The sequence below is a fragment of the Furipterus horrens genome, unplaced genomic scaffold, assembly GCF_987537825.1.
Source record: "Furipterus horrens unplaced genomic scaffold, mFurHor1.1.pri manual_scaffold_7, whole genome shotgun sequence".
In the NCBI taxonomy this organism is placed as follows: Eukaryota; Metazoa; Chordata; class Mammalia; order Chiroptera; family Furipteridae; genus Furipterus; species Furipterus horrens.
In genome coordinates, this window is record NW_028327177.1 from 9,191,798 (window position 1) to 9,203,827 (window position 12,030).

General features: G+C 46.5%; 1 protein-coding gene across 5 annotated transcripts in view; it reads left to right on the forward strand.

Moving 5' to 3' along the window:
- LOC150003990 (uncharacterized) overlaps window positions 1–12,030 on the forward strand; it is a 131,866-nt gene that overhangs the window by 94,187 nt on the left and 25,649 nt on the right. The window contains exons 8-9 of one of the 5 annotated variants that reach the window (XR_016512255.1): window positions 2,486–2,690; window positions 5,627–6,306. The exons of 3 other annotated variants lie outside the window; for them this stretch is intronic. The gene's annotated coding sequence lies outside the window, so the exon portion shown is untranslated. Of the gene's footprint in view, window positions 1–2,485; window positions 2,691–5,626; window positions 6,307–12,030 lie in introns of those variants that run through there. One more of the 5 variants, XR_016512256.1, reaches the window with a different exon arrangement.

Consider the following 12,030-nt stretch of genomic DNA (forward strand, 5'->3'; position numbering starts at 1 on the left):
GGGCAGTGAGAAGTGGTTGGATTCTGGATGTATTTTGAAGGAAGAGTTAGTCGAATATTTTTTAGATGGTTTGGATGTGGGTGTGAGGAAAATACTCAAATGTCTTCCAGAATTGCTCCCCAGAGTCGGGAATCCACGCTCTGCTGGGCTGTGCTGGCAGAGCTCTGGTAGGAATGTGGTAGAAGCAGTTCTCCTGGGCATGACTGCCTTTCAGCGGACCTTGAGCCTTGAGTTGGGAGCAACAGGTAGATCCTGAAACCAGGGACAGGTTTTGAAATTCTTACTGGGCGTTGGGTGCTACGAGCCCCAGACAGGGAGGACAGTTGGCCTAATGGCCTCTTGTGACTGCTGTAATTCCATCCCACACTGTGGCCAAGAGGACAGTGTTTGTGCAACGTCTCCTCTGAAGATGTCACAGTGTCCCTTGGGGGCTTTCAGGAAGGCCCAGCCGCTATGCTATTCCTTGGATTTCAGGTTGCTTATCACCACTTGTCTCCCAGAGGGACCAATGATGAGAGTGTCTCCACCTCATTGGCCGAACAACGGACAAGGCCCCAAACTCCAGTGCCTGGGGATGCTCTGGGGCGCACACGGAGCCTGGCATGAGGAGACAGGCCGCCTCGGCCCAGGGCATTTATGCCATGAGCCAGCACTGGCACGCCATGTGGGGGCAACTCATTCTTCAAAAGAGGCTGGACTTTTTTTCTATTCTTAATTTTTATTTTTTTAATTAAATTTTTTTTTCAATTACAGGTTACATTTAATATTATTTTGTATTAGTTGCAGGTCTCCAGCATAGCGGTTAGACAATCATACTTTACAAAGCATTCCCCCCAATATTTCCAGTACCCACCTGGCCCCACACACAGTTATTACAGTATTATTAACTCTATTCCCCATGCTGTACTGTACACCCCCATGACTGTTTTGTAGCCACCAATCTGTGCTTCTCAATCCCTTCACCAGAGAGACTGGATTTTTATGTAAAATCTCCTGTTTTGTTTACTGGTTTAATGTTTTTAATTAACTTTAATTTTTTTAATTTTTAAAAGATTTTATTTATTTATTTTTAGAGAGAGCAGAAGGGAGAGGAACATCAATATGTGGTTGCCTCTCACACACCTCCATCTGGGGACCTGGCCCGCAACCCAGGCATGTGCCCTGACTAGGAATTGAACCGGCGACCCTTTGGTTCACAGGCTGGCCCTCAACCCACTGAGCCACACCAGCCAGAGCTAACTTTAATTTTTTTATTGTACAAGTGCATAACAAAAATTTCCATCTTACCCACTTTTGTGGGGCTTGTTGTGGGATTTTTGCGGACTCCTAGTCCTTAGGAGTGTTTCTGTGATAATAAAAACTCACGTTCACTGAACACATACCTGGGTTATTTACTTATTATTCACAATCTTCTGAGAACCACGAGTATCCTCACTTAGATGTGGGACCTGAAACAGAGTGCTAGCAGGTAGTGAGTTTAAAATTAGAACGAGGTCTCCTCAACCTTAAAAATGAAGCCGTTCACTCTACTCAAAATACATCCCTATCATCCCAAATGTGGTCTAATTACACAAACTTTTGCTCCTCTCCTCCCCCAGAAAACTGGCAGTAATTGTAGTTTATCAATAATCAAGATGTCTTTCTTACTTTTCTGGCACTTCCTTAGGGGATCTGCTTTTAGAATATTCTAATTTCACTCTTGCAAAGTGCATTAGTCACTATGGAAATGGTTAATTCATTGATAAGAGTGATGATCTTTTATTAATAAGGATACAGCAGCATGCGTGCCCCATCATTAGTAACCCTGCAAAGAGAGACATCCCAGAAACAGTGACTAGCATTATAGGATTGTGGCCTTAGACAGCCTGCCCCGGAGGATGTAAATATAGGACAGCCCCTCCTGGCAAGACCATTTGGCAAATCCCCGAGGATTATGGAATACTGATCTCCTCAGACCTCATTTCCCAAACCTGCTACCAGCACAGCTGCCCGCCGGGCACAAAGTGGTCTTTGTCCTCCTGACCTCAACATCCCAGAGGGCTTTCAAGTGACTTGTGAGGTGGCCACACAGTTACGGGGCTTAATTAGCTCCCCCACCAACAGGAGCACTCCCTCCCCAAACCCCGTGGCCTTCGCACAAAAGCTGCAAATTGCTTTCCGACCTTTGAAGCCATCCCAGGAAGTCCCAGGCAGCCCTAAGGAAGAGCTTCCTAGCTGTGCCTTTAGTGCCTGGCACCCTCTGATCAAAAGCATAGGCAAAAGGCAAGAGGCCAGCCCCTGATGGGCAGTGGCTTTGGAGAAGCCCTGATGCCTGGAGCTCATCAATGCCAGCTGGCCGAGGGGACAACGAGGGGACTGGGCAGAAGCCCAGCCTCTGATACTGGCTGTGTGGATCTAGACATTCAGAGACAAGGCATTGCAGAAGCTCTGGATCCTCCCCTCTTCCTTCGTCTCCTCCTCATTCTCTCCCTCCTTCCCCATGCAGCTTTGGCATCCAAGCTTCCACGCTCGAAGGGCAGCAAAGTCAAGGACAAAGACCTTCTGCATCTGGAGCCCTCCTCTGCTTCCCCACCGGCTGTCCCTGTGTTCAGGCAGCCTGCATTTGAATCCTGGCTCTGACATCTTTTAGCAGTATGACTTGGGACTTGTTTCTTGACGTTTCAAGCCTGTTTCCTAGTCAGACTACCCGGGTTTGCGATCTAGCAGCACCGCTTAAAAGCCACCAATCTTGGGAAAGTAATTTTTGTCTGTGCTATGTGCCAAATGAGAATAATAATAACACCTGCTGCATAGGCAGAAGCTGGAGTCACAAGACCCCACCTGGGAGCCTGGAGTCATAGTGGGAGGAGCCGGGTAGTAGGAGCTGAGCTGTGAAGGCAGTACCGTATAGACACTGCTGGTGACATCCCTCTTCGGCTTAACAGCAGCCAGCAAACCGAACACCCTGGGAAATGCAGTTTGCAGGACAGCGCAGGACAGGGAAGCACGCCAATGCATGTGAGCGCAGACAGGAACAGGATAGCACGCTGCCCCATGGGGTTGCCTGCAGGACTGAATGAGCCACACAAAGCCCCTAACACTGGGACCAGCACCTTCCAGGAGATCAGCTCGTGTTCTGTGGCAGCTGGTAGTTGTGATAGTTCATTGCAACTGACCACAGGGTGCCCAGAGTAAACATGATTTATGGGCATGTCAGTGAGGGTGCTTCCAGGCGGGTTTAGCATCGGGATGTGTGGGCTCAGTAAAGCAGGTGGCCCTCCGCAGAGTGGGTGGGCACCGTCCAGTTTTTGGAGGGCCCGGAGAGAACAACACGGAGAGGAAGGAGGCTTCGGCCCTTTTCTCTGCCCCACTGCTTGCGCTGGGACCTCTCATCTCATCTGCCGTCTGCCAGGATTCACATCATCAGCTCACTGGTTCTCAGGCATCAGGTCTATACTGAGTTATACCGCTGGCTTTCCTGGGTCTCCAGCTTATAGACTCTGGGACCTCTCAGTCTCCAGAACTGTGTGATCCAATTCTTCATAATGTATCTATATTATGTATCTATATCTATCTCTATCCCCTTGCTTCTGCTTCTCAGCAGAATCCTGACTAACACAGCAGTCTCAGCCCTAATGTAGTGGGAGGGTATCAGGCTCTTCCCTGGGGTCACGAGGAGGGCATTCCAAGGACCCAGCCACAGGAGACTGTGGTGTGGCAAAAGGTTTCTTTGTGCAGAAGCCTGCCCCTGGGTTTCGAATGTCCCATTTCTGTCTGCCCCGCCATGGAAAAAGTCTAACCTTGTCCTCGGCAAGGTCATAATGAAAGCCAGTGTCCAGAGTTTCCGCTTCATATGAAAGCTCAGTCCTTGGGGGCCCACACAGTCTGCTGTGGGCTCCGGTAGCTGCTAGATCCACATGGTTGCATGTTCCCGGACGAGAGAGAACATACAAACTCTCGAGGGAGTGTATTAACTGGTGAGTGTGTGAACAAGGTGGGGGTGGGCAGGGTAGAGAGAGAGAGTGAGAGAGAGAGGGAAAGTACTTCTTTGTTCCCCTGGGATTATATATCTTAGGTTTGGAAAAGACCAGAGGCTCATGGTCCTCAGTTCATTAAGCTTTATGTCTAATTCCCTTTGCTCCTCTTTCTTTTATTACTACCTAGCTAAACACCAGTGGTAACAATGATAGTTGTGGTAAGAGAACTATGCAGAGAGCTGACCCCCGTGGCCACGCATGGGTCCCTGGCTGGCCTGAGCAACTCCGTCAGCCTCTGTAATGCTGCTTTTCTGAATCCAAACAGCAAAAGCCCTTTCTTCAGTTCCGGCTGCAACCCAACAACACACAGACGTAGAAACATCCCCCTCTGCCTTTTCATCTCTCTTGTTCCCAAAGCACAGACTATTGTCTAAAAGTGTCACAGAAATATGCCAGCTGGGTTCATACCAGACTGCAGCCCACCATTGCTGGTAGCACCTTGTGTCCCTAGGACACTGTCCTCATTATGGCCCCTCTCAGAAGATCACTGCCCCCCTTCTCTTTTACTGAATTAGGACCACAAAAAATTAATCTCTTCTCATACAAGTTAGCTACCAGGATAGTAGTTAAGGCTATAGACTCTGGAATTAGGCCTGAAACCTGGCTCTACACAGACTTGCTATGTCGTCGGCGGCGGCAGCCGTCCGTCTCGAGAGACGATGGTGTAGCTTCTTAAGAGTCTATCTGCACCGCCGAGAATGGCTGTGCAGTCCGACTCAGGAGTGACACGGTATCTGTGTCCTCCCATGTTGAATCGACATCTTGCGATGACGCTGGAGTGTCCTCTCCAGTGAAGCTGAAGCTACAGAGCCTGGGCAGGGTGATATGGAGGGTCTGCTGTTGCCCATGCAGCAGACCCCCCCTCTCTTTGCAGCTGAAGGGTCCAAGGGAAAGACGGAGTCAATACAGCTTGACTTCAGGTGCGCTGCAGGAGTTGCCGGTGTTGACTACAACGTCAAACCGCCTTAGGGACTCCGGCTCCGGATTTTCTGTCAGGGTTTACTCCCTTAGCCTTTCCCCTGAAGAGGTATGCCGCAAGGCAGCGGAGGTTTTTTGGAGTCAGAGTTTTCCTTCTCTGATGTGCCCTGACTGGAAGATCGAACCAGTGACACTTAGCTCGCAGGCTGATGCTCAATCCACTGAGCCAAACCAGCCAAGGGCTGGTATAATACTGACATTATAGGCAAAATAACTTAGTCTGAGGTTAATAAAACCTATGATAATACTGATACTGGAAATTCAATATATTGGGAAATTGAACTTAATCCTCCCCATAGAGTCATTTCTATGGAAACTAACTGGCCAGAAAAAAAAAAAAAGAAAAAAGAAAAAAAGAACTCTATGATATGTTTGGCCAGAAAAATTAAGACTCTCTACTATTTTATTATCCAGAGACTTGCTATGTAACAATGAGCAAATCACCTAATCTTGCTGAGCCTCAACTTCCCCATGTGTACAGTGCGTGGTTCGGATGATTAAAAGAAAGGCACCATAGAAAGCAATTAGCACAGTTACTGTAATTCATTAAGTGCCTAATTAATGTTAATTAGTATTTTCTAGGATTGTGTCTCTTCCCCCTTATCATTTTGTTTTCTTTTTTGCCTCTCTAGGGAGAAAATGTGTCCCTCCATCTTTGCAAGTATAAACTCACCTCCTGTTCTTCAGTAACATTGTTTAATTTTTCTCCATCAATTACCTCAACGTTTTTCAGTATTAGTATTCACTCCTATCCTTCCACGCTCAAATGATTTCTCTCTTTGTAGATAACTGACTCAAAAAATTCAATAGAAAACACAGGCAAATTATCTTCCTTACTAACACTGAAATAGGCATTACAACAATTCTGAGCATCTACTTTAACGTACTAAAATAATAAAAACAAATATATTTGTTCATTTTTTTTGAATGGCCAAGCACCATCAAGAAGACAGGGGAAAAATAAGTTTGGTGGTGGCCCTCTAAAGTGACCCAATCTTTGCAAAAAGCAGTTTGGCAGGTGGTGAGAGGAGTCATCACAATGTTTATACTCTTTGACCCAAAAATCACAATTTGGATAATTTATCCTGAGAAATTAATTCTAAAGGGGAAAATGTGCCCTGCAAAGATGTTTGTAGCTACCCTATGCATTGTCACTTGAAACTAGATGCAGCTATTGCCCAGAGACTGACTAACCTGCTCAACACTGTTTTCTTCGGTTGGGGGGAGGGAGAGAATGTGGCCCTGAGATGTGGCAATTACGATGGGAGACAGAAGAAAAGGACTGTGACCCATTGTTACCATAACCGTCTCCAAAAACTGTTCAGGCCTGAAGGGGACCACAGCGGGGTGATGCGAGCAAAAGGCAGTTAGAATCAAACAGCCGTGAATATAACAACAATAAAAACCACTCATCTTTTAAAACCATAAACTGGAAGCAGGCAGTAGAATTTTGATATAATTCGTGCTGCAGATGGCTGTTATTTGCTCTTACTTCACTCAGAAGATAGAAGAATCATTGCCGTCCTATTTGGTGGCAGACTAAGGAACCGTGATGCAGAGACAAAACTGCCATCAAAAACTCAGCCTCCAGCTTACTCAACAGAAAACCGCGCTACTCACAAAGAGGAAGGCAAGGATTTCTCTGAAAACCCCGAGGTGACTGGCACCGGGAAATTTTTTTTTGGAGGAGGTATCTCCTGAGCTAAAAGGAGAACTTGGGCGAGCAGAAATAAGGCGGGAAAGGAAATTCCGGCAGGGAGAACACTGGAAGGCCCGTGATGTAAAAGAGTGTGGTGCGTCCCGGGAACTGCAGGGCGCAATAGAGCTGCGTGGTGGCGTCCTGGAGGGTGGGTGCAGAAGAAGCCAGAGAAGGGAGCGAGTGCCTGGGCAAGGACAGCCACGGTGTCAACTGTGACCTCTAAACAGAAGGTTCTGGAACGTCCTGAAAGACTTGAAGAAGAAAAGCGATAGGATGACAACCGCAGACGAGATGAGGAGTTAATGATGTTTAGATGACTGTTTAACGCGAATTGTTTAATAGAGCGAATATGTATTGGAGGAGAAAAAAGTTAAGTTATTCTAAAAAGAGAGTCACTTCCTTCCCCTGTGCCTACTAATATTCTTAAGCCATGTACCCTTTATCTTGAAATAGTAAAAATACATTTACAGCAGTCCCTCTCTATATCGCGGTTCACTTATCCCGGCCTCACTATATCGCGGGATTCTTAAAAATATTATATTTAATTATTTGTCGCGGATTTTTTGCTATATTGTGGGATTTTGCGGTACTGTATACGTATGTTGTTAAAGTTATGTAGGTTTAAGAGTATAGCATATGGGACTTCCGGCCAAGATGGAGGCTTAGACGGACACGCTAGGTCTCCCTCTACAACTATACAGGAATACAACTACTTCAAAACAAAGGATAACTAGAAATTCCAGAAAATAAAACTACACGGAAGTCCAACATATGAAGTTATAAACCAACGGTGCCATTTGGGCAGGTAAGAGTTAAAGTGGGCAGTGCTGTTTGCGGTCGCACCCGGAGCGGCGGGCGGCGAGGAGTCCCGGTGGCCAAGCCCCTGGCCTGGCGGTGCGCGACCCGGCGAGGAGTCCCGGTGGCCAAGTCCCTGGCGGTGCGCGACCCCGGCGAGGAGTCCCGGTGGCCAAGTCCCGGGGGGTGCGCGACTCCGGAGCTGGGGAGAGCGGCTACGCAAGCCCCTGGCGGTGCGCGACCCCGGCGAGGAGTCCCGGAGGCCAAGTCCCTGGCGGTGCGCGACCCCGGCGAGGAGTCCCGGTGGCCAAGTCCCGGGCGGTGCGCGACTCCGGAGCTGGGGAGAGCGGCCGCCGCATCGCCTTGAACAGTGAGGCCCAGGGGGGCGGGAGGACGGATCCCGGTCTCCTAGCTGAATAACTGTGTGAATCCATCTTGGACCCCCGCCCCCACAGAAAGCACCACAGGGCTACGAAATAGGTCGCGGACAAGCAGGCGCCGGTCGCTAATTTGTGACGCGTACGCAGGCACTGCCCCCACAGCCAGCCCAAGAAAACAAAAAGCATCTGTCAAAATGAGGCAGGCAACTTTAGAAATACCGGTAACACAGCTCACCAGGCAGCAGATAGAGAACCTGACAGATGAACAGATAAGAAACCTGTCAGAGGCTCAGTTCTGGGCCATTGTTATCAGGTGGCTTACAGAATTCACAAAAGAGCAGGAAAAAGATATGAAAGAAGCGAAAAACTTTCATAACGAAAGGAACAAAACCGCATACGAGATAGAAGGAAAGGAAATAAAATCCAGAGTTCATTTCAACAAACTGGAATTTGGAGAAGAAACAAGCAGTCAACCAATGCAGAGAGAGGAAATGGGAAGCAACAACGAAAGGATCAGAAACCTCTGGGACAGCTATAAAAGGCCCAACATAAGAATCATTGGTTTGCCAGAGAATGAGGAAGATGAACTAGAACTTGAAAAATTGAGTGAAAATATAATAAAGGAGAACTTCCCAGACTTGGGAAAGGGAATAGACCTGCAGGTCCAAGAAGCAAGGAGAGTTCCCAAGAGACTGGACCCAGGGAGAACCACTCCAAGACACATTATAATCAAAATGTCAAAAATTAAAGATAAAGAGAGAATCTTAAAAGCAGCAAGAGAGAAGAAAAGAATTATGTACAAAGGGGTCCCAATTAGACTATCAGCTGACTTCTCAAGGGAAACCCTACAGGCAAGAAGAAACTGGCAAGAAATATTCAAAGTAATGAAAATCCAAAACCTACAACCACGAATACTCTATCCAGCGAAATTGTCATTCAGAATAGAAGGACAGAGAAAGTGTTTCCAGGACAAAATAAAACTGAAAGAGTTCATTAGATCCAAACCACTGTTATATGAGATGTTAAAGGGACTGGTTTAAAAAAAAAAACAGAAGCTAGGGAGATGAAACAAAGGCAAACTAAATAGGCAACGAGAGGGAAAGAGGAACTGTGGGTACGGGAAGCACATTGGGGGGAGGTCAACAGGGAGGGGGAGTGGGGAAAGGGAGGGAGATGATATAGGAATTGGGGATCAAGGTAGGAGGGAATGGAATAGACGGAGAGAGGTTGGGAGGAACTGTATGCACAACTAATGGACATAATCTAAAAGGGGGGGACAACTGGAGGGAGGGGGGCCACCGGGTGGAGGGGAGCAGAGGGAAGGGAAATTGGCACAAATGTAATAATTTAATCAATAAAACACATTAAAAAAAAAAAAAAGTATAGCATATGTTTGAGAACATAAGTAGTGTTTATAAAAGTGTGGAAAAGGTTAATAAGGGAGTTGGAAAGGTTAACAAGGGACTGGGAACGGTTTATAAGTGTGTGGGAAGGGTTTGTAAAGCCTTAAAATATATACAAATACTAAAAGAAATGTAAGGTTCCTACTTCGCAGGTTTTCACCTGCCACGGGGGATGGGGGGGGGGGTCTAGAACGTAATACCCGCGATAAGCGAGGGAATACTGTATTCAACCATGCTGCCTACTTTAGCTGCCCCTACCCACTTTTTTGGATGTGTGGCTGAGGTCTCCAGTTTATACCCTTCCATCTCAAACTTTGTCCCACGCCTCCTTCAGTCAGGCCTCTCCCCCTGTAATCCTACTGGACCAGTTTCCTCAAGCATCTCTGTCAAACAAACCAATGACTCATGGTTGCTATGAAACAGAAGCCATATGAGGTTCTAGGATGGAAGGGGATAGGCAGGCTGGTCCTCACACTAAGGCAGATATAATGCGGAGATCTGCCGGGGCTCACCCGCCCCGAGGAGAGCTAGATAAAATGAGCGCAAAACTCCGTGTGTTAAAGTCCTCCCCACGAGATTTCTAAAAATGACTCCAGAGATCTCCCTCCAAAGTTATGACTTTCTCTCCTTCCTATACTGCCTAGGCTGTCTCTGTCTGTGCCCTTGGTCAAGGGCAGGGCCATTCAGATGGGACACTCAGCCCCCTTTTATGAGATTCCCTCTCCCCACCAAGAAAAAAATAAAAGGTCACTTGGCACCAAAAGTTGGCACACATCATTAAATTTTCTGCAGAATTTATGGGGCAGGGAAGAGAGACCCAAGGGATATGCACATGGAGGTCATGCCAGCATGTGGAAATTGTTGCTGAGGCCATCAGCCATGGGCACAGGTCATACAGGATAGGAGTTCACTGCCTTTGCTTCACCTGCACTGTCTCCATTCATCTTCTTGCCCCTTTCTCAACTCATCACTGCTTCTCTCTTGGGAATCCCAAATTCTCTCTCCAATAGGCAGAGGCTTTCAGTATTCGGTAGGACCCCCTTGAAAGAGGCATGTCCCTGGGATTTCAATTCTGCCTGTCACTGACTCCATGGCTTAAGCTCTATGATCCTCAGATTCCTCTTCCATAAAATAAGGATAATCATCAGTATAATATTTTAAAACAATTGATGTGCTTTTCTCTTTTGCATTTCTGTGTACACAGTCTGTGTCATCAGTCTAAATGGTCCGTCTGCCATGCCTGGGGTAGAGGTAAGAAAATAAAGATAGGAAAGAATTGCGATCACTAATTTGAAACCAGACAATAGTATTGACATATAGGTTTTGTCAAGATAGAAATTTTTCTAAATTCCTTTGTTTCTCTCCTTTAATATATCAGGAGTTTTCCTGGTGTAATTGATATAGACTTTATATCAGGGAGGTCCCAGTTCAGTAGGAAGAAAGCACTGGAGAAGCTTGTCCTTTGTGAAGAGGACAGTGAAGTATGAGGAAGATGGAAGACAGAGACACAGGAGGGAGGTGACCCACAGTACCCCTGTCATCGGTCTCCAAGTCAAATTTCCAGAGTGGAGGACTTTTGGGGGCACAGGGGTGACTGGGAGACCAGTTAGGAGCTGACTGCAGTAATTTAGAAAGACTTAATGGAGACTTGGACTTTGATAACTGCCATTAGGGATTTAAACAGAGAGGGGTGAAACACGGATATGAAAAAGAGGGTTGCCAAGTGTTGATGAATGATTATCTATCTCTCCAGTTTACAAACCGTCTTTATAATCTGCTGCATTTGTTGCTTCTGAGATCATCTTCCTAAAATTCTCTCTCCTCCTGACTCCCATGCCCTCCTAGTACACAATCATTCTGCCTCCTCTCTGAAATCACATCTTCTGCCATGCTAAAGAGTTAGTTTGTTTTTTATGGCACAAGAGACTAAAGACGTTTTATAGCGGGGAGAATGGCTGCTTTGCTTCAGGGCTATTCTGATGTTTGCAACCCATTGGACAACAAATTTTACAAGGTTTTCTTAATCTTGTGAAGATGTCTGACAACACTACCCAACCCTGGTAAAATTACTGTTACAGAAGAGAATAACATAGTCCAAAGGGGAAGAAAAGCTCATTTACAATGTACCATTGACAGTTGATATTTTGTATAGTATAGTACTAAACATATTATCATTAACAATCATTACCTGAATGTAACTTGGTAATAAAAGAGGCTACCAACTGCTTTCTGTTTATTACTTTAGCCAGCCTAATATAAACAACAACCCCTGGCCTTTCTACGGAAAGAAACATTGCATGAAGCACTGTCTGATATCTGGCGGCCTCCGGGCATGTGAGTAATGCAGTGAGGTGTTACAGAGTCTGTACTGCACAGAGAAAAACACTAAGGATCAGAGAGTATGTAGGTTGGGATGCAAAGAAGGTAAAGAAACACCCTAGTATCCTTCCAGAATATACATTTCTACTTCCCATCATATGATTCCTCCCACATCCTCTGTGACTCCTGAAAAATTGCAAGGAAGAGCTCCACATCACACCAGCCACTCGCAATGTCCTTGGATGCCCTTGGAAGGATGTGCTCTGGGCTGAGACACCTGAATATTTCAGTCTTTTGGGGGGGAGGTACTTTTGTTATCTACTAGGGCCTAATCATGTGGGGGTCTCTAACATGCCCAATTGCTTGCATTCATCTTGATGGACAAGTATATTTACTAGAAGTCTTCTGGTTGTGAGTAACAGAGAACCAACTCCAACTTC